This window comes from Mauremys mutica, chromosome 1 (genome assembly GCF_020497125.1).
Source record: "Mauremys mutica isolate MM-2020 ecotype Southern chromosome 1, ASM2049712v1, whole genome shotgun sequence".
NCBI lineage: Eukaryota > Metazoa > Chordata > Testudines > Geoemydidae > Mauremys > Mauremys mutica.
This window is the reverse complement of record NC_059072.1, coordinates 103,205,148-103,230,175: the sequence shown is the minus strand read 5'-3', so window position 1 is coordinate 103,230,175 and position 25,028 is coordinate 103,205,148. Positions and strand designations below refer to the sequence as shown.

General features: G+C 44.3%; 1 protein-coding gene and 1 long non-coding RNA gene across 6 annotated transcripts in view; one reads left to right on the top strand and one right to left on the bottom strand.

Moving 5' to 3' along the window:
• Window positions 1–25,028, bottom strand: part of HIPK2 (homeodomain interacting protein kinase 2) — a 204,186-nt gene that overhangs the window by 97,077 nt on the left and 82,081 nt on the right. The window lies entirely within an intron of this gene.
• Window positions 34–18,288, top strand: LOC123350249. Its single transcript, XR_006573734.1, has 3 exons — window positions 34–168; window positions 3,104–3,220; window positions 18,091–18,288. It is a non-coding gene; the product is annotated as an uncharacterized LOC123350249 (long non-coding RNA).

The window sequence follows — 25,028 nt, the reverse complement described above, 5'->3', positions numbered from 1 at the left end:
ATCATGGAATGTTCTGCCAAATCAAATGTAAACAAATGACATGCACAGTTGACATGGCAACAAAGCAGCACTGCACGCAAGGGTGGCAGCCGCAGCAATCAATTCTCCTGAGCTCAGCACAAGTTTGCTCTAAAGGCCAGAGTAGCCAGGAAACAAAGAACATATAAGGTGAGACCGTTTCAACTGCAGCCTTGCTGAAGAACCAACTGGTCCCCCCCCACCCCAACAAGGTGGCTGCTGAGCCTTTTAATTTTTCTGGATAATTTTAGATGGCAGGAGAAGGGCTCCAATAAAATAGCACCAATACTCAGAAATGGAGACCAGACAGGATTATTAATTATTATTATATAATGCCTAGAAGCATGCCAGGCACTCCTGTCCCCAACGGTTCATGATCTGAGGCCCTGAGCCTTCAAACTGCAGTGTGCGGGCACATCCCTGAGCCTGTGTGCTTCCCCACTCATTCCAGTGGGGCTCCATGCGAGTGTAAGGGTCTGCCCACACAGAGCTGCTTGCAGGGCCAGAGCCACAGCGTACGCAGTAGGCAGCAGGGGAGGGTGATACACAGTAAGGAAGAGAATGTGGCTAGGAAGCACAAGGGAACTGCGATACAGTAATATGGTTACTCATTTTAGAATATCGGTGTAAGTCCTAACAGTGCACCAAAAAATATACCCCTAGGCATAAAGAAGAAAAGCAGGGATAGCCAATATATTTTGGTCCACCTTCAACTGTGATCATGTCACATCTAAGAGCTAAGCAGGGTCAGATATGGTTAATACTTATATCGAAGACAGTCATTAGGTTGTCAGCTCTTCAGGGCAGGGACTGTGTGTGCACAGTTTTATAGCGCCTTGCAAAATTGAGCTCATTTGGGCCTTGTAGTTTCAGACAGATGCAGTATTCTTCATTTCCTGCCCTAAAATATCAGGGTAAATTATCATGTGCTGTTAAGCAGCTCCCATATTTGACCCCAGAGGTGGATGCATTTTAGTGGCAGGTGAAGGGATTCCTGTATAGACTGTGTGGTTTGTAAATCCTTTGGGATCTTTAGCATTGAAAAGTGCTAGGTAAACGCAAAATATTATATTTTCATTTCCCTGAGAGTCATGTCCAATCTCTGCGCTCCCTTCTGAAAGGAACCTGGCCAGGTATTTCTAGTCTACAAGGCAGAGTCCCTTTAAATGTCATCAATGCTAAGCTAAGCATCCAAGCAGCAAAAATAAGGAAGCTGGCTCTTAAATAATGAGTGCGGATGGCCCCCTCTGCTTACACTCCCAGCCTAATTACTTACATGGTTAGCTCATCCCTATGTGCCTTTCAAATGTTTCCATCTAAAAATAAAAGATAACATCATCTGGAACTAACAGGTAGAATGCCCACATAGGTGGGGTTCCTTCACTAGGGCCCCATCCACTTGGTCTCAGTTTTAAGTGGGATGACATGATTTGAAAAAATAAATATCAGACTTGCAAAACAAATCATTTTTCTTTAAAATGAAGGAATCTGACATTTGTGAATTTGGGGACTAACATCACTGACTACTGGGAGACATTTGCTTGGGCAAGTACTGCACAAACTATTCTCAGCCCTCACCCCAGCTCTGCCAATGGTCCCCAGTCCTAGCCACTTGTCACATCCCTTCTTACTCCAGGTCTGGGCCTCTATCCAGCACTGTCAATGCACCTCAGTTCTAACCTACAACAGTCTCTGCTGTGCCAACCCTGGATTTGCCTGATCAAAGTCTTGTCATTAGTTTAGTGAAGATCACACAGGAATAAACATTTAACCATGAAACTTGCCTTCATGTGTAAGGTTAAATAGGAGTTGAACAAAGGTCACCAGATTTGAAGGGCTAATGCACTAATTCACCGGTGCTAATGATTCCCCCAAGTCAGCATATCTTATTGTTGGGGGTAGGGATAGGACAAGGGAAACCAGAGGGTGTGGGGGAAGTTGTAGGACCCTGCAGCTGCCCACAGCAATGCAAACGTGAACCTGCAGCTGTGTGTAGAGCAGCAGGTGCCTCGTTAGAAGCCTTCCCACCCTATTCCTGTGATGGTCCCTAGCACAGCCAGCCACAGGAGCAGTTCCCACATATGAAGCCACAAGCTCAGGCAGCAACTGGCTGCTCATGCTTCTACCCTCTGCTCCCACATCTCTGAGCTCAATCTAGCCCGCACCAAGTGGCATGTTGTCTTATGCTAAGTCAGGAAGCACAAACCGAGGCCCCCAATCCTGAAGGTGGGCAGACCTTTGCACCCACTGACAAAGCCAATTGGGCTTCCTACCAGGGCGAGCTCATATGGATTCAGCTACAGGATCAGGACTCAAAGGTGCAAAAGGGGAAAAGTACAGAGAAAAGAGGAAAATGAGAAGGAATATACAGAGAGAACAGAGGCATAAAATGACAGGAGAGAAGCAAATCGACAGAAAATGATGCTGGCAAATGGGCCAGGGCCTGGACTAGGACAGAGGTTCTCAACCTTTTTCTTTCTGAAGCCCCTCCCCCCCCGCCAACATGCTATAAAAACTCCATGGCCCAACTGTGCCACAACAACTGTTTTTCTGCATATAAAAGCCAGGGCCAACATTAGGCGGTAGCAAGCAGGGTAATTGTCTGGGGCCTTACACCACAGGGGACCTCACAAAGCGAAGTTGCTCAGGCTTCGGCCCCAGGTGATGGGGCTTGGGGCTCCAGACTGCAGTCCTGCATGGTGGGGCTTCGGCTTTCTACCCTGGGCCCTAGTGAGTCTAATGCTGATCATGCTTTAAGGACCCCCTGAAATCTGTTTGTGGCCCCTCAGGGGCCCCAGACCCCTGGTTGAGAACCACTGGACTAGGGTACATAGGATGGGTTTGTGTTCACTAACACCCACAAGGGGGAGCCCCACCAGGTTAAGGCTGGGAACCAGTGCCTCAAGTGGTAATTCTCTTATGAGTTTCTGGAATACGCTTTTCTCCTTTAGTTTGGCACCAAAATTTTGGCTATGATGACTATTCTGGCACAAACCACCTGCCTCAGAATTTATCACATGCTTTTATGCAAAGCTGTCAGAATCATTTATAGCTTCCTATCTAACAATATCTGCTTTTGCTTCAGTCATTAAGGAAACCCGAGGAAGCTGGAAAAGAGGCGATATGAAAAAGGGGCCTTTATATGGGAAAAACAGCCGTATTTGTTATCGAAGATCAGCAAACTCTACCCTGCCTTAAAAAGGTGAGAGGCCACTCTCTGCTGCTAGTGTGGCTAATATGATGGATTACAGTAATAGATTATTTTTCAAAATGCCATCTGGTTACTCTTCAAGCCAAAGAACAATGGATTCAATTTTCAGTTCCTCTTCTGAGCAATACTGGATTCCTGTCTGAGTGGGGGCAAATAGGTCATGGAACCCAGTATGGCCACATGCTGATGGCATACAATGGAGAAGTAATCGAAAAATAATCAGCAGCCTACTAGCTCAATGAAAAAGTCGTCAGTAAACAGTAAATGGATTGCTTTCTGGATGAGCGCTGTAAGATACTGTCTTTTTGAGATCTATCATTTATGATAGATTGTTTTTATGAACCAGTAAACAGTGATTTATAACATTAATAACCCTGAGCACTGCTAGGTAACTTCCCAAATCAGAAAGAATCTCTTCCATATTATATCCATATAATGAGAGAGAAAGTGTGGGAGGTAAAATGAAGGACTGGTAGCTAGGATCTGACCCTACAAACGGAGGTGGGTGAAATTTTTCAATTGAAACTTTTGGGGGGGGGGCAAAAACTGCAAAGTTGCGTGGACTGGAACATTTAGCAAACTCATGTCGATTTTGGTGAACTGTATCGATCAAACAAATAAATCAGCAATGAGCCATTTCAATTTTTTGGGCTAGATTCACATGGAGCCTTAAGCACCATTCACAAAACCAAGGGGGAGGGTGGTGCTGGCGCCCCATCCCACCCCACTAATAGCCCTGTGGTTAGGACATACTGGGTTGTGGGAGGCCCAGGTTTGAATCCCTGTTCGAGAGCAAGGACTTGAGTCCAGGTCACTCCCCTCCTCAATAAGCACTCTAACCTCCGGGCTATAGGCTGCCCTGGGATGGGTTGCTCTCAGTCTCTTCTATTGAAACTGCCCCACTTAATTAAATATTAAGTGGAGCAGAAACTAAAACTCAGTTGCCCTCCCTCCCAGGTGCGTGCCCTAACACCTGGCTGAAGAGTCACTCACAAACACACACATTCTCTCTCGCACTGCCAATGGCCCACTATTGCAAGATCGGGACCCAGTCCAAAACAGCCTATAGCCTGGGGGTTAGGGTGCTTATCAAGGAGGGGGGAGACTTGGCCTCAAGTCCTTGTTCCAGAGTAGGGCTCAAATATCCCAAGTAATGTCCTAACCAGTGGGCTACTGGGCATCTCCTCCTCCATTTGGTCAATCTGGTCCTTTATTTCCTTTTCTTTTTATTAAGACCCTAGGTCAGATTTTCCCTCCTTTCAACAACCCTGGAATCCTGCTGACTGCTTGCCAAGACCAAACGCCAAGGCCGACATGAACAGTTTTTCCCCTCTACAGTATAGCTCTGGAACAGATTTAATGGCTCGGAGAAATCCACTACACCTACCCCAACCCCTCCCTGACAAGTCCTCATGAATTTCATAGCTCAAAAAAAAAAAATGAACTGCCAAACAGTCGTTTGTGACCCCCACTTCCCCTGGAAGCCCTGATTCAAAATACAGTTGTTAATGAAGACGTGCCTTTACCTCTAGAAAGCAATTCATTAGGAAAAGAGGGCAAAGGGAGTAGGGGAGACTTAGGCACAGCTCACAAACTATTAACAATTACTCAATGAATCTGGAGTCCAGGTCTGGGGAATACGAGCAATAAATTGCTGAGTGGCTTTCTTTAATCTAATTATTTCACTTGCAATTCAAATTATTTCCCAATTAAAAATGAGATAATACATTCTGAAATGTAAATCAGACTCCATTACCTTTTGTAATTGCAGTGCCGGCTTTATTCCCCTCTTTCCTCTAATGGATAAAAGTCAGTGGCAGATTTAAGTACATCCTTCCATAGTCCAATATATACTTGGATTATTTCATGCAGTATTCACTTGTTTCTCCATCCTCTCCTCACCTCCCTCAGCACCGTGTGAAACAAGTTTGGTGTTCTCTGCTCAGTGAGCACCACAAAGCCCAGTGATAAAGGGTGATAAATTGCTCTCCTCTCTTTAAGAGCTCAAACCTAGCACCAAAGCGAAGCCTCCCTGTATTGCTGGCCATCACCGAATGTCAATGGTGGGCAAAAAGGTGATTTCCAAACCTTGCCCTAGAAATAGAGATCACTTTGTCTTCCTCATTCAGTATAGCTCCACTAAGCCTGATGATACTGACGCTGGGCTTACATTTCCCTTGCACTCAATGACAGTGTTGTATGGGAAGTCGGGGTTGAGCACTGAACGGCCTGTCCACTGAGAGGTAGAAGGCCATCCAGCTAATGAGGGAGCTATTGCAAACCAAGGCAGGGCACCTTCCAGGCTGACTCCTCCAACCCAACTTGTAGTGCTGTCACAATCACTGAATCTTCTGCAAGCATCAGTATTACTCTTCTGCCTCACACCACCACCAAGACAGACCTGGCTCCCTCTCCTCCAAGCACAAAGATTGAAGCAGAGCTCAGCCTAATACTCTGACCTGTAAGGAGCTCTTGCCCAGGGTCTGGGGAGTTGCAGATCTGCCATAAAGCCTGCAAGAGGCTTGGTCTGAAGAGTTTCCCAAAGCAGCTGTGCCAACAAACCTGTTGGCGGTGTTTCCATGAGCTGTTCCATCCAGAAAGAGGTATTTCAGTTCAGACTCCCTGTATCCTCCTAATGACACACCAGGAGTCAATAAACGTGTTTAATTTTATCTCTGATATTTTAGCTGCCCAGCCTGGTACTCTGCTAATTTAAGCACGACTGAGGCTCATTACTCAATAGCTTCAGAGGGCTTTCTCTGTCTTTTCATCTCTGAATCCCAGAGAGGCAGGAGGCTTGAGAGTTTCAGGCCTTTCACTTCCACTGGAAAAAGCACGTAGGAAAGTTTAACCATTTGAGCATCAGGCCTCCGTATGTTCCCACAGCCACTTGCATGTCAGGCCTCCAAGTCTTTTAAAGGTGGAGTCCATTATCTTCAGTACAGCAGAGGCATGGCATGCAGCATGTATCCACAGTGCCAAGTACAAATGTCCTTCCTCGGTGCTTCCAGGGCTTGGAGGAATGAAGAATTGCCATTGGTAGGCTACTTTAGAGTGAGAGACCCAGGGCTAAATAAGCACAGGGAAGCAAATACCCACATGCTACCTGTTATACCCGTGGTGAGAAGGGTTCTTACAGCTCTAGGTCTTTGGGTTTCAACATTTTCCATACTCTAACCCAGGGGTGGGCAAACTACGGCCCAGGGGCCGCATTCGGCCCTCCAGATGTTTTAATCTGGCACTCGAGCTCCCGCTGGGGAGCGGGGTCCAGAGTTTTCCCTGCTTCAGCTGGGGAGCAGGATTGGGAGCTTGCCTCACTCCGCACTGCTCCCAGAAGCAGTGGTATGTCCCCCCTGCTGCTTCTACACATAGGGGCAGCCACGGGGCTCTGCACACTGCCCCCACCCCAAGCGCTGCCCCCACAGTTCCCATTGGCTGGGAACCGCGACCAATGGGAGCTGCAGGGGCGGCACCTGCGGCAGTGCACAGAGCTGCCTGGCTGTGCCTCCACATAGGAGGCAGAAGGGAGACATGTCGCTGCTTCTGGGAGTTGCTTGAGGTAAACACTGCCCAGAGCCTGCACCCCTGACCCCCTTCTGCACCTCAACACCCTGCCCCAACCCTGATCCCCCTCCTGCCCTCCAAACCCCTCGGTCCGAGCCCAGAGCACCCTCCTGCATCCCCAACCTCTCATCGCCAGCTCCACCCCAGAGCCCTCACCCCAGCTGGAGCCCTCACCCTCCCTTAAACCCAACCCCTGCTCCAGCCCACAGCTCCCTCCCGCACCCCAACCTCCAATTTTGTGAGCATTCATAGCCCGCCATACAATTTCCATACCCAGATGTGGCCCTTGGGCCAAAAAGTTTGCCCACCCTTGCTCTAACCACATATTTTAACAGAGAAAAGTTTTGGGACCTCATACCATCTCACCATAAAGAAAAGGAAGGTGGCATCAAAACCTCCAGACATGATCATGACTCCTCAGGGATCACCTCAGACTACCTAGCCTACTGCCAAAAGTCTCCAGGTGCCTGATCCTGCACTCCTAGTACCAGTAGAACTTCAGTTAACTCCAATTTGAGTTCTGCCTGTGTTAGGACTCCAGGATTGGGCTTCAAATCATGTCAAGTATAATATATATTAAAGACTAAAATGAAAGAACAGGCTATGAGAGAAATATTCAGTGGGGCCAGTTTACTATGCCCTGCATCGTCAATCGGTTTGTGTTGAAATCTCTCTCAAAGCACATGGATCACATAGGCCAGTCTGCGTTTCTCTCTCGGTTGATGTGGACATCTGGTCAGACAGTCGAACTAACTCAGTACTGAGAATTCCTCCTGACTGAATCAGGGATGTGAACTGAAAAGTCACAACGGTAAATAGTGTGGGACAATTTCTTCTGTCAGTTACACCATAACTCAGTTGACTACATTGGAGTGACTTCAAATTTGCAATGGTATAATTGAGAGCAGAAATGTCCATACATCCATAAGATCACTGGTTCAAATTCTGCACTGATTTATGCCTCATGAAATTCCATTGACTTCAGTGGGATTGCATGAACATAAATCAGTGCACAATTTTACCTGCTGTTGGGTACAAATCTACTGTGATTTAAACACCCCTCCTCACCCTTCATTGTCTGTAACACCCTCTCAAAATCCTGAAAATAAAATTTCTCTTCGTACCAGCTCAGCCCTTCTTCATTTGGCAAACATTAATTCCTCCCTCTTCTACTGAAGTTTGAAATTAACATGGCTTTTTCATTTCTTTCTTTAACAGCTCTGTGAAAACACTATTTATTATTTAACTGCCATCACACAGGAAACCAAGAGGATAAAACATGATTTTTGTTTAAGTCCTAAATGAAGAATTACATTTTTTTAGAAAAAATCCTCTAAAGATGTAAAGGAATGGATTTTTAAAAAAAACATTAATAGATATTTAGAATCCGAAGGATGTAAACTAGCCAATAAGAGTTATAAGGTGACATGCGTTCTGGGTTTAAACCATCACCAGTACCCTTTTAAAAATGTATGTAGAGATGTCTGAGAAGCTGTTTTAGAAAGCCTTAATAAGCCAGTAGATGGCTGCCAGATGTAATCATTTCATAGGGCAGGTAGAGAATAGATCCCAATTCCAGATCTCCTGTAACCACTAGAAAAACCTTCATACAAATTTGACTATTGATTAGTTTGATTATTATTTGATTATTGATTAGTTTGATGTTTTCAACCTTACATTGAAGGTAACATTGATGTTACATCGTATTATGTGTTTCTCCTCTGAGTTTTAAACAATGTATTACCTGACACTGGCCAGGTTGGCGAAGAAATAAAGCTGGACTTTGTCAATATCGTTCCTTTTAGACGGGCTCGCTGACTATCGGTGCTCCTCCATCTCTGCCCCTCTCAGTGGTTATTGACAAGTTCTGGATTTTCTGGCTTTGATCTCTTACACATTCTTTCCCTATAAAAATGTTTCTAACAAAACAACAAAGCATGTAGTGGCCTTTTGTTGCACTTCCTTTCTATCCTCCTTGTTTTCAAATCTAATGGCCATATATTCCCTTCCTTCCTGATCCTCACCTCCTTTTTGCATTGACCCTTGGCCACTTTGCCAGTAATGCCTCCATGACTATTACATTCTCCCTTTGTTTCTTCATTGGTTTACTTCCTGGAAAGTTTGTTCCTAACCTTAAGGGGCCAGAAAGTGCTGCCTGGATCTGCGCATGGAGAGGACCATCCATGTGCAGATTTCCCTGCTTCTGAGGGGGAAGTTCTAAGGGCTAAAGCCACATCCATGGCATCCCTCATGGAGACCTCTCTATACCACGCAGTGCCTGTGCTGAGGAAAGAGGTAGAGACTCGGTTAGCCTGGGGAGGAGGGGGTTGGCCTGTGGAAATCAGCCCCCCCAAAAAGATAAAACAGCCCAGGCTTTCCATACAGCCCCACCAGGAAGAGTAGGAGCCAGCATGGCTGGGGAAGGCCATGGTGGCAGAGCTCCAGTGGAGCTGCACTTAGAGTTGCCAGGTGTCCAGTTTTCCCAGGTCATTAAAAGTCTGGTTTGCGGTGCAGCGGAGCTAAAACAGGCTCCCTCCCTGCCATGGCTCCCAAAGGCAGCAGCATGTCCCCCCTCCAGCTCCTATGTGTACGGGCAGCCAGGAGACTCTGCACGCTGTCCCTGCAGCTCCCATTGGCCAAGAACTGCAACCAATGGGAGCTGTGGGGCCGGCACCTGTGGACGGGGCAGTGTACAGAACCGTTCATCCATGCCTCTACATAGGAGCTGGAGGGGGAACATGCCGCTGCTTCCGGGAGCTCCTTGAGGTAAGCGCTGTCTGGAACCTGCACCCCTGACCCCCTCCCATGCCCCAACCCCTTGCCCCAGCTCTGATCCCCCTCCCGCCCTCCAAACCCCTTGATCTCAGCCCGGAGCCCCCTCCTGTACCCCAAACCCCTCAACCCCAGCCCCACTCCAGAGTCTGCCAGCCCAGAGCCCCTCCCATATTCCAAACCCCTCAGCTCCACTCCAGCCTGGAGCCCCCTCCCACACCCCAAATCCCTCAGCCCCACCCCAGAGCCCGCACCCCAGCCAGAGCCCTCACCACCTCCCGCACCCCAACCCCTCTGAGCCAGCCCGGGGAAAATGAGCAAGTGAGTGCAGGTGGGGAGACCAAGCAACAAAGGGAGCGGGAGATGGAGTGAGGCCTCGGAGAAGGGGCAAGAGGCGGGGCAAGAGTGTTCGGTTTTGTGTGAGTGGAAAGTTGGCAACCCTAGCTGCACTGGAAGGGAGTTAGACCCTGCCAGAGTGCAGTGCAGAGGCACTGGGACTTCAGAGTATAACTCTGGTCTCCTGTAGATACTTGAGATTCCCAGGTTTGGCGTGGGTTCCCTGGGCTTCTTCATGGGGGACAAACACTGACCTACCTTCCTATCACATACAAGGCAATAATGCATGAAGGGGATCTCCATGAGGGGATTGCTTTGTGAACAGAAACATATCCATGTGCTTTTTTAGATAACTGCAAAGGAGCTCCAATCTGGAAGCCCCTTTCTATATTAATAATAATGTGTGTGTGGGGGGGGGGTCAACACAACCTGATCCTATCTGGGAACTGGAGGACCAAAAACTCTATGAGTTAGACCTCTTTGCACTTACACCAGTATAAATCAGGACCAACTCCATGGAAGTCAATGGAGCTGCACTGGTTTAACTGAGGGGAGAATCAGGTCTGAGTTTAACAATGTCAGACAGCCTCCCAGATATTTCCTCCCCCAGAATCCCCTCCCATAGGTTTTCCCATGGGACAGGATGATCTGAGCTGGTATCTTATATTAGGCCATCCATTTCCCCAATTCCTCACTGACTTGGTTTGTTTTTTAAAAATGTGGCTGGTTTACTAGGTTGCATTGTACTTTATCCATGGTATGTTGTACGTCCACATCCCTAAGCAAGGAGGCACTTAATAAATTACATTGTTAATAGAGAAAGGTCCAAACCAAAACCCTGGACTAGGCTGGCCCTAGCTAACAAACTTTGCAGGGGTTCCCTGATCCACATTTGGACTTTGCAAATGGCTTTTATCCTTATAATGGGCTGAGGGAAACCACTGGATCAAAACACCTAAAGACTGCAGGGGGATAAAATGTAGATCTATGTTTTGAGGCTTGACTGGATTATTTTTATATTATGGTATTGATTAATCCTTTCTTCCCATGGTGTCCTACATCTGAGAGACTTTCTGTAGGGAAAGTTAGAAAGTAGAAGGGAAAGCCAAAGCGCTCTCTTCTCAAATCAATCAAGACTGGGGGAGGGGGAGGGAATGCCAGTCTTTTCCACTCAGAACAGTGAACTAGAATGGCAGAATCACAATAAGTAATCAGGCTTTGTGAGGAGGAGGAGGGCAAAGACAATCTGGGGACAAGTCACCTGGCTAGGCATATCCTCTTCCAATATTGCAAAACCCTAACTATTCAATAACCATTAGTCAAGCCCCCAAAACTCCTGACATCTGAAAAATCATTATACATTTGGGGTCTTAATTGATCATCTGGTTTTTTAGCCCTTAGAAGTCATGTTTTCAAGTTTTTCTCCATAATCACAGGGCTAGAAATGTTTAAAAAGCCCTGTAAAAAGAAATGTTTTTCTGTTTAAAAAGTGGAATATGAGATTCCTCCATAATCCCAGGACTCCAGGAGCTGAGACTTTAAGGAAAAAAATCCCACTAAATATGAGATTCATGATAAAAATCACGAGAACTGGCAACACTGTATCTGACTTCAGTGAGTGGGGTCCTGGCTTCCTGGATGGGTAACTTGTATTCTCACCCATCCTTCAACAGCCTCAGTGTTTGACAGCAATGCTATGGCGGCTGCACATTTCTGTCCTGATCCCTAGCGAGAATCTTATGCCTCCAGCTGGGAGGACAATAGTGCAAATCTAATTTTGGTCACATGACCACTTGTTAAACCAATTTAATTGGTCTGAAAAATAATCCAAGGGGTTAATAAATAGAATATATAATGGGATCTTGGTATGACATTTATCTTCATAGCCACGAGTGAGTTATCCTGTCTCTCCTCTAGAATGAAGATAAATGTCAGAAGAGATCAGCCATCATGTATTATACATATACAATGCATATTTTTTTCTCCTGCTGTTTTGAAGAGCTGAAACTGCTTTAGATGACAGGCATGAAATATTTAGAGTGTTCAGAATTTGTTGGAATAGAATGTTCTGAATCCTACTCAACTTTTAATAATTTGGAAGTTGTGATGTCACCATTAGAACAACAACAGGGAGGTTTCTTTGCCAAGAAAAAACAGCTGAGGGAAACAGCCCCAATGTCACTGCACCTATAGGTATTGTTTACTAGGAAATCAGTTATAATTGCTATATAGCTTTGCTATATTTGTGCATTGTGAATTCAGTGAAATTTAACCAGGCACTCTCAGTGCAAGAGTATTAACATGACATTTAACTTGCAATAATTATCAGGAAGTGCAAAATACACAGAAATTCTGTTTTAGAGTAGAGACACAAACTTCATATCTATTGTTTATTAGGTCATGGTGATTTTGCTTTCAGTTATATTTTATAGAACTTCATGGACACCGGCCTCAGAAATTCAAATATAATATTACCATACAGCATGTTGTATTTGTGTATATACAGCATCTATAGCTATATAAATGCCCACTGCACACATTTTAGCGCACTCCTGTTAAGGGAAACAAAGGCTTCTTTTTTTCCCCATTCTCAGTCAGGCACAGATATGTCCATCTATTCAGAGGAATTATTACACTAAAAATGAAGCAAGCGATAATGTCTTGGAATTCCAATAGCTTTTGCTCAACTACCTATGCAGCAGCACTCTGGAATCCAAACCCATATAGACTTTCAAGTGCATCACTACTAGGGTGACCAGACAGCAAAGGTGAAAAATTGGGACGGGGGTGGGAGGTAATAGGAGCCTATATAAGAAAAAGACCCCAAAATCGGGACTGTCCCTATAAAATCAGGACATCTGGTCACTCTAATCACTTCTAAAGAGACACCTTCAGCACAGGAGCTTCGGCCATTCCCATCTGTGGCAGCCCAGAGAAGTCCATATATCCCCTTGCTTTTGCTCATAGTGACCTGGCAGCTCTGTGTTTCCCCACCGTAGGGCCTCCCAATGCATGGATCATTTCACTCCTATGCCCCCCTCCCTTTTCTCTGAAGGATTGCTTCTGCTTGAGTGGATGTTGAAAGGCTCGGTTTCCTGGAAAGCATCAGATTCTTGCTTAACGTAGGAATTCTTGTTAAGGAAGCCCAGTTCATGCAGGCCCTTCCTTCTTCCCTTCCGATCCGACCTCCACCCCAGTTTAGGAAATTCATCTTCCTGGAAGTCTCCACTGCGTCATGGCTGAATCCAAGCCTGGGAATAGTTTGTGATAGTTTTTTCAGTTGTGTGCAAACCTTTTACCTCCTGAATCATCCTAATCAAAGCCTGCACAAAGTATAAAATGTTAGGGGGGTTTTATGTGTATGAAAGGACTGTGTCACGTAATGCACACACACATAATTTGCACATGTATCTTCACATGAGTGCGCGTCTGTTTGCCTAGCATGTGAGTTTGTAAGTAAGATCCTACTGCAAAATACTCTAATGATTCTTTCGCTCTCTCTCCTCCTCCTTGTTTTTTCTACCCCTCCCCCTTGGCATTCACTTAGGTGCTGTCACACCAAGTTTGTTTCATTTTGTGAGCATTGGCTTTCAGAAGCCACTTGGTGGAAGTTATTAGGGTTGCTTTGGCATGAGGGAAAATCTCATTAACATCAGCAAAAGGAAGAAGAGTTCAGAAAAGCTCCCAGCTAATTTGCTTTCTTTCAATTTTCTTGCAAATGTAATAAGCAAGCATTGCTGCACTCTGGATAACTGAGTCTTTATCAGTATGGCAGGGTCTTTGCTCTCCATCTGCTATTTCCCAAGCTTTTAACCCTTTGATGGACTACATGGTCCCACAACAAATGGATTTTAGTCATTTTCAGTAATTACTCTGCGTGGTGGAAAACCCCTACTTAATCTGTTTGGGTTTTGTTTGGTTGGTTTTGCAGTCATCACGGTGATACTGATTTCCCACATCCTTTGCTTGGTATGAATTCTGTTTCTCTTACTGTAAACCTGGTTCCCAGTCTGTTTTTATAATGCTGCAATCCAGTTTTTGCTGAAAAAAGGACAGTGTTGCATATCCTGAGACAACTAAGTGGCTGATTTTTAAATCTCCTTATTTTTCCCTTTTTCCTTCACTGTTTTGGAAAGCTGAAAAGTGATCCGATTGTATCCCAAGCTTCACCCTTACGTCTATTTCATTAATAAATGGGGAGGGGAGTGAAGGAGCTGACTTTGGTAATAGGATATGGAATCAGAACTGGTTGAATTCTCTCTATTTTTTTAAACAAAAAGCTTTTTTCCCCCTCAAAAATGGGATTTCATCATTTTTGATAAAATATTTGTTTTCATTGAAAACCCCGAAACCAGAAAATGTCAATTTTTCAACAACTTTTCAGTTTTCATTTTTTCCATGAAAATCTAAAAAGTTTTGGTGACAAATTAACAAAAATGATTATAAAAAAATGGGGGGGGGGGATTTTGGGAAAAGTCATTTCCCAACTAGCTCTAAATGGAATCTCTGACCTCTAGGTCACTAATCTGCATCTAGCAAAGGTCAATAAGACCCCAAAACATCTGATGTCTGTTTCTGTATTGCCAGCTTTCCTGATTTTATCAAGTGTTTCTTAAAACCTCAGCTCCTGGAGTCATGTGATTTTCAAAAATGTAGTGCTTATGTAAAGCTAGCTTCTAGACTTTGTGGCTATGACAAAGATCTTGAAAACATGAACCTTAAAGGCTGAGAAAACAGAAGGCAAATACAAAGGACCCATTGTTTATTATTTTTAAACTCTTGTAATTTTTAAGCCAGTCTCATGATTTTGGGAGGCTTGACTTGTGATTTTTTTTTTTTAAACACACAATACTACTATTTAGAGAGCTGGAGGTTTTTCATTCTTGCTCCTGTTGAACACCTCACAAGCCAGCATTCACAATAGACCAGCTTGTTGACAGCCTGTGCACAGAGACCTAATATCACAGCAGCATGGAAACTTTTCTGCCCTCATCCTTAAAGGAGGTCTCCCCAGGAAATGACTGATCCATCTTAGGAACTTATTAAAGCAGTCTGAGGGAAGCCTACACTGCGCCTGTCTATTATGTACCTGTTCTTTGCAGCACATAAGTCTCCAAGGCTGTCGCTCTGGCACATTTCAAACAGCACTAAATTGAGTAAAAACTGCATTGCACATGAAAATTAAGTGGTTATTAAAACTGCTGTTAGGTGAGCCCTTAACTGGACACATTTGTACTAAAAGCAGCTTCTTACATGTGAATTGTAAATAGCAGAAAAACCCACGGTGCCAACATTAGAAAGCAATTTATAAGTAAATTCTTTGTGTGTGGTGTGGAGGGGAAGAATGAAGACACATTGCATTTCAGTAGGGACTGAACACTTGATTACATGGGCTTTTTGAATGGACAGAACGAAAAAAAATATTTATACTATTTTAAACTGTCAGCATGTAGAAGAATTTTGCCTACACAGTATCATTTATAGGTACTGTACATGCCACAGAGTAAACTCACATTAGTGTGTTTGTCTATACATTTGACACTCTTAGATTCTGCTAAACACCATTTTGGGCACAACAATCACCATCACCCAATACAAAAAAAAAAAACAGCCAAAAGATCTCTACTCAAACTTTAACAGTCAATACATAAATTCACCTTGGGGGCAGAGACCAGGCAAGGAAAATTTCAGTCAAATGCATGAAATTTTTTAAAAGTTGTGCACAAGTGAAAACAGAGGATTATAATGGAAGCAGTTCTGCAGCCTTAACTACCACTAGCAACACTTAGGTCTTCTTAGTCAAAGCATTTTACAAATATGAGCTAACTACTCCTCAATATGCCCCTGTGAAACAGGTACATATTATGACCCAGTCTTTGGAGCTTTGCCCAATTACAGTAGCTGAGAGCAGGGCTCAAAATTCCTATTTTCCTGACAAGGCAGAGAGATTAAGGCCCACATTTTGAAAGTGGCCTCTAATTTTGGGCGTCTCAGTCTTTGGATGCCCATTTTAGGGCCTTATTTTCAGAGGGACCAAGGATCCACGGGGCCATCTGAAGTCAGTGGCAGATGTGGGTGCTAGCATCTCTGAAAATCAGAACCTGGGTGTCTAAAGTTGGACACTGAAAACAAAAATTAGAAGACATTTTTGAAAATTGGCAGTAAGTCACTTGACCAACACCAGAGGACGTCACTGTCAGGATTGGGAGTACAACTCAAGAGTTCCTGGTTATCCGTCCCGTTCTAAGACTGCTAGAATACATCCCTCTCTTTCCATCTGTCTGTAATTCATTCTGGGGGCCAAATATACTGACATACTAACTTTATTGTGCAATTGAAAGGTAGAACACCACAAAGCAGAAGTACGTCATTTTCTGAAACATATTGTTGGACAAAAGCCATCATTTCATGACATTCCTGCTCCTCAAGGCAGGCTTGTTGTCTGCAGGTTAGCAGGAAAGTTGAGAACTTCCCCCGTTCCACAGTCAGAGATGACTGTTCTCATTCAGAATGTTGATTTCATGTCCTTCCCACAATCATATGATTAAAACCAGCAGTGGCACATGTGTTTGTGTAAGGTGACTGAATGGCCAAGTAAATTGGACAGAGCTGAACAAAATAATTTTGTCCAAAACTGTTCTCAGAGGAAAATACAGATTTGGCAGCATAGAAACATTTTGCAAATTCTTGATCGTTTTGCCTAATTGTTTACATTGGGGGGGGAAAACATAACAAAATCCTTAACATTTTGTTTGATATTTTAAATGAAATGTTTCTTTTTGTTTTGAAATTTCCTTTGGTTTTAAAACATTAAACAATTATTTAAAATGCTGGAAATTTGAACAAAGTATTTAGTTCGATCCCAAATTAGTTTGTTTTTTCAATTAACTTTAAAAAAAATTCAGTGATTTTTAGGTCCACAGTTTTTGAAATTGCCACTGGACTGAAAAAATAATCAGTTCTTTGCACAGCTCTAGCTATGGAGTCTTTCATATGGAAAGAATGTCACTGGTTTGAATATGATCGACAGGTAGTGACTGAAAGTGGTTATAAACTGAGGGTTGTTTGATGGCCTGAGACGGACGTCTCAGTTTAGCTCTTAGTGGACAGGCCAAAGACAGAATGGAATGAATGCTGAACGTCCTTTGCAGCATTGGTCCCCCAGAACAGGTGAGAGCATGTTGGCAGTGCAGCTGGGAAAGCATGCACTGCATGTGGTGGACCTGCTTCGAGGATACATAGAGGAGACCAGTCTCTAGTGCTGTCAGGCCAGCACCAGCATTCACTTAAATAACTATCCTGAAGTCTCGAAGAAAAGATACGGAATCAATTACTCCCACTCCATTCAATAAAATTCTGTTCTCCCCAGAGCTATAGATTAGTGCTGAAACACTCGACAAGGTGGTTTTTTTCCCCCCATGCCACAGAATAATTCCTGCAGTATAATTTCCCATGATGGTTCTGCAGTAGTAAATTCACTCCCCCACAAAAGAAACACAGGCAGATAAGTTCACAGCTCATTTGTTTGCATACAAACACTCAGCTTTCTCAGAGCAGGAATCCTTTTACCAGCTGCTGTGCCTATATCTGATACCTATTTCTATGTCTTTTAAGGAGCCCGCAATGAGAATGGAGTAAGGTGGGGCAAACACTATTATTTCAGAGTTATACAAAGCCAGAGGATGGTTCAGATCCCAATTTATTTGAATCCCCAAAGTTCAGGGTGGCAGGATAAATGGCTCTGGGTTTAGCCCATGTATAGCCCAAAGTTTAACCAGTTTAAAAATATTTATATCCAGATGAAGAATGCTTCCTGAACCTTAAATTTAAAAGCAGCAAGATGCTCTCTAGTTTGTCACTACATGTAAAAATAAAAAGCAATCATTTTGGTTTGACTTTCCTCACACTCCTGTGTGAAAGCAACCCCTGCTGGCTCTGGACTATTCACAGCTCCGTGCACATGCCAGATAACACCATTGATTTTCTTGTGCAGACACAGAGAATCCAATTTTAAAAAGCGACATTGGCTTCTGCAATATTTGCTAAGTAGATAGAAAAACACTAAGGTCACTAAGGAAAGTAATGTCATTTTCAAGCTACTAAGAGCTCGTTACAAAGGACGGAAAGCTAAAAAAATTCACTATAAAAATGTAGCTGTTTGACTTTAAATTACTGGTTTTATTTTCCAGATCCAAACAGTAACTCAATGACGGGGGAGTGCTCCAGCATTTAGACAAGAGATGCGGAACGGAAGGCATTCAAGAGCATTTAATTAAGATTAGTTGCATTTGAAGCATGTACACATGCAGGCAGGCAGAGAGACCCCAACACAGGCAAAGAGAGAATCATTCTGAGTATTTGCAAAGACCCTGTCTGCTTTTCAGCTCTTAGTTTTAGCAAATTAAACAAACTGAGCCATTGCACAGATCACTGAGGTCTTTTCTTCTGCATCTGTAGGCACAGCTGCACTGCAAACAAAAATTATTCTTCTCTAATGGCTGCATTAGACAACAATTGCTTTTGGACAACAATTCAGAGTTTTTTCTTTCAGGCAGTACCATTTGATCTTTTGGTTTATGTTATGTTAGTTGTTTTATATACACACAAAATCTTCATATACTGGCTAACAATTCATGGGGACATTTTTAATTAAAGCAACATTTTACCATGGACCCTGGTAGATTAGGTATACAAGATACACACATAACATTTGATAGAGCAGTTACTGCATCTCAGTTGAATATGATGGTCAGATTGTGAACTTGTACATGCACTGCAGAGCAATCACTCTTACAAGTAGTCTCACTGAATTCTATGGGACTATTTAGGTATGAACAGCTCACCAATGTGAGTAAGGATTTTATAATCAGGTTCCAACACAGTATTTCAGATACTTATTGTGGCTGAACAACTACATTAGAGGTTTTCCCTGCCCCCCAGATTCTGTCAAATATTCCCTGATCCCTAATGAATGTCTTTATCACTGTTGTTGTGTATGAAGCGCCATTGGCCTGCAGGATAAACAACAAGTTATTTACAGGGTAAGGGCCTAATCCTGCTCCCACCAAAACTAATGGTAAAACTCCCGCTGACTTCACTGACAGCAGGATCAGACCCAATGTCGTCACCTTTCCAGCAATCATTGTGCCACCATTATTCCCAATGTATCTAGTTGTCCCTTGTAAAGCCACAGCAACCCCTGCCCTGGCCTTTCCACTCCAACGTGGTTCTTCTCCCATGTCCTGCTGTCTGTGCAGTCCTCCGTTAAGGCAATCTAGCTGCTGACGTCCCTGCTGCCCTGCAGGTCAGCCAACAGAAGCTATGGCTCACCTGGGAGGAACGTACACACGCCATAGACACATGCACATGCTTTCCTTGTTGGTAATAAGGGCTTTTAGCCATTACAAAGCAGCAAGTGATATAACCCCAGCCCAGCCATACCATCACAAAAAGTTTGTCTGCTGTTGGGAGAAGAGCCAGAACAACAAGTACAATGATCCTGTATGTCCTGCACAGGCTTAAATCCATATAAATCAATAGGATAATAAAACACATATTACTCTCAAAGTGATGAAGGAATGATGACAATACTGATCCATTCTCAGGGACACACGACATCTGCCTGGATCTGAAAGGGGAGTAGGGGAAATGAAATAGAAGTGGGCATCCAGGAAAGTCACCTGGGAATGACAAATGGCCCCACAGGCAAGACGACCCAAGCCAGCCACCTCTCAGTGCTACTCAGCCCCTGCTAGCCATTTATTTTGATCAGCCTGAGTGAGGCAAACAGAGAAAATCAGATGGTATTTCTGCAGTAAAATAAGCAGCTCCCTCTTCAGTCTCCCCCTCCCATCCAACTGCCAGACTGTCGTCCTTCACAGAATTAAGGATTACAATTATTCTCAGTGTTTAGGGTCCTTACACAATTTAAAATACCCACTTCTATGTCAGTGATCCATTTCTGAGAATGCTAGTTTCAGTAGCCCCAGGCTAATGTAAAAGCTGTAGATGTGTCTACATGCTAGAGCTCCAGGGTTGTTAAATAGCACACCCCTTAAACTGGATGTGACCCTCTCCAGAAACCCGTATAAAAGACAACCCCATAAACCTGGGCTGTGAATACTGCATTCCTGGTAGGCGTATCAGCAGCCCCGCAGCAACCCTGGGCATACCATTCTATAGCTTCCCTCTGCTCTCTATCACTTCCCCACTGTACTGCTGCTGCTTCTCTCTCAAACTTCTGTTTTGGTTTAAGGGAAAAATCTGCCCTTCGGAGCCTGACCAACGCGTCAGACCTCCCAGAAAACAGTTTCTCTACGAAAATCATGTTGAAAAACAGGAACATGTCCAAAATGCAATTTATAGCTGGGACCAGCTTTGCATGGCTTCTGTCAGCTGAACCAGGGCAAAGCTCACTGTCAGGTCCCTTGTCAGAGGGGCTTCCATGCACTAGGCAGGTTCTAGTCTCCACTGCAGTACATGCAGGATGTGTGTGCAGCAGACATGAAGACTGTGCACTGTCTGGGCACCAGCTGGCAAGAACAACATAATAAACACGATTTTATTTAAGATAATACCCAGCTACATGTACGCAGATATGCACATTCAGTATACGTACGTACAGTGAACACGTCAGATGTATTACCAGGATTCCTCATTTTGGCACCCATCCAACATAGCACTTAAGCACATACTTTAATATTAATTCACAGCTCTTGAAGGCAAAGGGGTTACTCGCATGCTTAAAGTTAAGCACGTGTGTAAATGCTGCACTGGATCGGGGCCTTTAAAGGCCTTGTAAGATTGCAGGAACCAGGAATGCTTTAAAACCAGAATTACTTTTTAAGCGTACCCATTGTGTATTTATATGAATATAAATATATACATCAAAATAAGTGAAAGATTTTTATAACTTTGCAGAAAAATGCACACAGACATTTTATGGCTTTTCTAGTATCAATACTGCGTCTCCTCACTTCCAACACCACAGATCAGACTTGAAGGATTACTGATTATGCCAGTCAAAAAAGCTGTGTTTTCTTTTGGGTTTTGGTTTTTTTGTTTTTAGACTCTCAAGAACAGCCCTTATAATTTTGCCAAGGGCCAAAAACATGGCTACAAACCTTTTTCTAAATGATACAGCAAACCTAATTTGGTGCTAGTCCATATATATCAGTGGTTTTCAAACTGTTTTTCTGGTGACGCAGCTGAAGAAAATTGATGCCCGCGACTCAGCGGAGCTGGGGATGAGGGGTTTGGGGTGTGGGGGGGGCTCAGGGCTAGGGCAGAGGGTTGGGGTGCGGATGTGAGGGCTCTGGGGTGGGGCCAGGAATGAGGGGTTCAGAGCTGTAGCAGGGGGATGAGGTGCGGGAGAAGTCAGGGCTCTAGGCTGGGGGTTCAGGCTCTGGGGTGGGGATGAGGGATTGGGGGGGGTCAGGAGATTGGGGTGCAGGCTTACTTCTGGCGGGTCCCATCAGCAGCACGGTGACTGACGTCCCACCTGTCCTGGCACCGCGGATCGTGCTGTCCCCCGGAAGCGGCCAGCAGCAGGTCTGGCTCCTATGCAGAGGCACACAAGCAGCTCCATGTGGCTCTCACCCACATGCACTGCTCCCCTAGCTCCCATTGCCCAGGAACCAGCCAATGGGAGTGCGGAGCCGGTGCTCAGGGCAGGGGCAGTGTGTGGAGACCTTTAGGCCCCCCACACCTAGGAGCCGGACCTGCTGCTGGCTGCTTCCGGGGCATAGCGCGCTGTCGTGGAACAGGTAGGGACTAGCCTGCCTTAACCAGGCAGCACCACCGACGGGACTTTTAACAGCCCAATTGGCAGTGCTGACCAGAGCGGCTGCAACCCAGTCCCTTCCATTCCATCCCACAGTTTGAAAACCACTGATATACATTATGTCCCTTTGTGGCCATAACAAAACTGAGAACAAGAGTTAAACAAAAGGGGGGGGGGACAGGGGGCAGGGAAGGAAGATTCCTGTAATTACAGCATAATTGTTTGCTGAAAATGACATCAGCACTAATAACATTATGTCTCCTGAATGCAGTTTTATCATCTTTCAGCCCAGATAACAGTGCCTTTCTTTGTCTTCCTTCATTATATTATGCACGGGGCCAGCTTCTGACCTCATTTACAGAGGAGTAAATTGGGAGTAACTCTACTGACTTCAGTGAGATTCTCCAGAGGCATGTCAGTGTAACTGAGATTACTGTCTGACCCATGTTCCTGCATCTGCGCAGAAGAGATAGGGTATCAAATGAGTCTCCAGGAGACCTTTATAAAACTGCTGTATGGCCAGATTCTGCGTTTGTTTGTACCCAGGCAATCCCATGAATCCGGCCCACTGATGTACAATACTAACAACTGCTATACTTTGGCAACTTGGGGGACTATATCTCATGGGTAATATTTTTATTTTTAATAGAGGAGTTCGCCCCCCAGCCTCTTGCCTGCTGAAATCAACTTGTAATATTTCATCATCCACATCTTAGTGTAGTAGCTTGGAAAAATCAGCCAATCTCTGCTGTATCTGTTTACCTTTTAGATTTCACCTGTCTTTCTTAATAGCATTTGTGACACTCAAAATGAAACACTCCATTTTCCTCTTGACTGAGGATTCCATGTTTTTTAGTCCCCCAGTGGCAGTCAAAATACTGTTCTTAAGAAGTTTAATTTATTGTGTCTAAGAGACCAAATACTCCCCTTTTCCACCAGAAGTTTCCTCTGTGTCCATAGCTTTCAGTGTTGTAAATAGCAGCAACCAGTTTAAATTTGAATGCTTACCCTGTTAAACATGATTAAAAGACCATCCGTAACAGTTTTCACACTGAGAAGTACACACCAATCCTCACAATCACATACATAATCACCCCCAGATACATTCACACAACTCCACACCAGTCCTATTCACCCCCCAGACACAGAGCCTCAACTCAGATAAACTTTCTCTAAGGGTATGCCTTCCGCGAGCAGTGATCAAGCCAGTGGGGATCGATTTATCATGTCTAGTTGACCCGAGCGCTCTCCCGTCGACTCCTGTACTCCAGCTCGGCAACAGGCGCTGGCAGAGTTGAGGGGGGAGCGGCAGCAGTCGACTCACCATAATGAAGACACCGCGGTAAGTATGTCGACTTCAGTTACGTTATTCACATAACTGAAGTTGCGTAACTTAGATCGATTCCGCCCAGTGTAGACCAGACCTAAGACTGTAGCAAATAGGAACAGGGTAAACTCCCTTTAAATAGTTTGTGAGCACTCTGATGGTACTCACTGTGTTCTGTATTTACAAGATGCTAGAAACCAGTCAGAGCAGAATATGTGCGCAGCTAGACCTGCCATGTTTGTATATAGTATATTTAATAAACACAGTTATTTAGAACCCAACTATACATGTGTTTTCTTCATGTTGTTTATTGTTGTGTCAAGATGAAGAGACACAGAGATGTAATTTTTCCTTATGGAGCAACAGTTTATAAATAGCTGTGACAGTCCCTTGATTTCTCTCCTCTAAATGAAGAGAGGCCACCCTCACTTGTCTGTCATAGGGTTGCCAGGTGTCTGGTTTTCAACCAGAAAGTCCAGTCGAAAAGGGGACCTCATGGTGTCTGGTCAGATCTAGTGACCGGATACCCAAAGTCCAGTTACTGTGGGTGGGGAAGGCAGGGAGGCACTGAGTCATTACAAGGCATGAGCCCCTACTCATCCAGGGCCACCTCCTACCTGCATCAGGTGGCTGCAGCTCCCAGCCCCAGCTCTGCAGGCGAGTCCCTCCTGACCCACGCAGGGCCTCAGCAGGGAAGGGGCAAACCAGGACCGGGTCCTCGGGGGGAAGGAGCAGGGAAGGGGAGGTTCTGGCATTCATGGTGGAGTGTCCAGTTTTTAAAGAATTACAAACTTGGCAATCCTAGTCTGTCACAGTTTCTCAAGTTTAAAAAAATCATGTGTATGAGAGAGAAGTGGAAATGTTATTAACAGAAGCACAACTTGTATATCAAAAGAAAACCTGTCAATGGACTGAGCATAATTATTAAGAGTTAAAATGCAAGCAGCCAGCTCATTACAATACCACCATCAGACTTAGCTGGAACATTACTGATTTTTGTTCTCAAAACCTGCACTGTCATTACAATCCATTACAGGAACATACACAGTTCCCTCTATTTTCTAAATACTTAGCCAGGGTAAAAACTGCCTTGTGAACCAACTGCCTGAGTTTGGGTTCTGATGAGCACTCCAAATTTTGGATATGCCTATGAAATTCATCTGAACCTGTTGAGAACTCTGATCTCCAGGCTTGAAGCAGCACAAAAAATTCTCTCTTGTACTTTGGAACTTCTGCTTCCACTCAGAACTAGGAACTGCAGAGATATGCAAAAAGGAAGAATAATGAGAAAGAACTAACCCGACACTGTGAACTATACAATTTTTGGTTCAGGTTTGCTTCAGTAAGATTATGGTAAATATTCAGATCAAGACCTCACCTATCCTCCTCACAAAATTGCTTTGAGAGACAGCTCTGAGGTGTGTAAAGGGTTTTATGGGACTGAGCAATGCATAGAAAGCTTTTACTTCCCCTCCCCTGGAAATTGATGGAGGGTGGGAGGGCACACAGGGATGGGAAGTGGCAGAACGTTGACTTCAACCCTCAACACACCAGCCAGGATAGCCAAGCTGGCATGAAGGGGTCAGAAAGCTGTGCCAAGTAAGGGTCTGATGCAGATTACTTCTGCCCTAGAGTCACTGGACCAAGGACCAATTTGTGACAGAGTCCCAAGTAGAGCCGAGTGAATAGCTGATTTTTCATTTTGATGTCTAAATAAAAAAAAAAATCTGAAAAAATAATTGTCAGTTTCAAACACAAACTGATTTTTTACAGGGGGGCTTCACCAAGATGAAAAAAAAATGTTATGCGGGCCAAACAAAATGCTTCAAATATTGATTCAAAATGAAATATTGAAAGTTTGTGTTGAAAATGTTTAAACAAAACATTTCAGTGCTTTCAAATTTTGGTGGGGGGGAGTGTGGGGAGCAGCAAAACTATTAGCCAAATTCATCCCAAATTCATGAATAGTTTCAGTGCCCCACAAATTGCTTTTTTTTAAAGCAAATTTACCATTTACT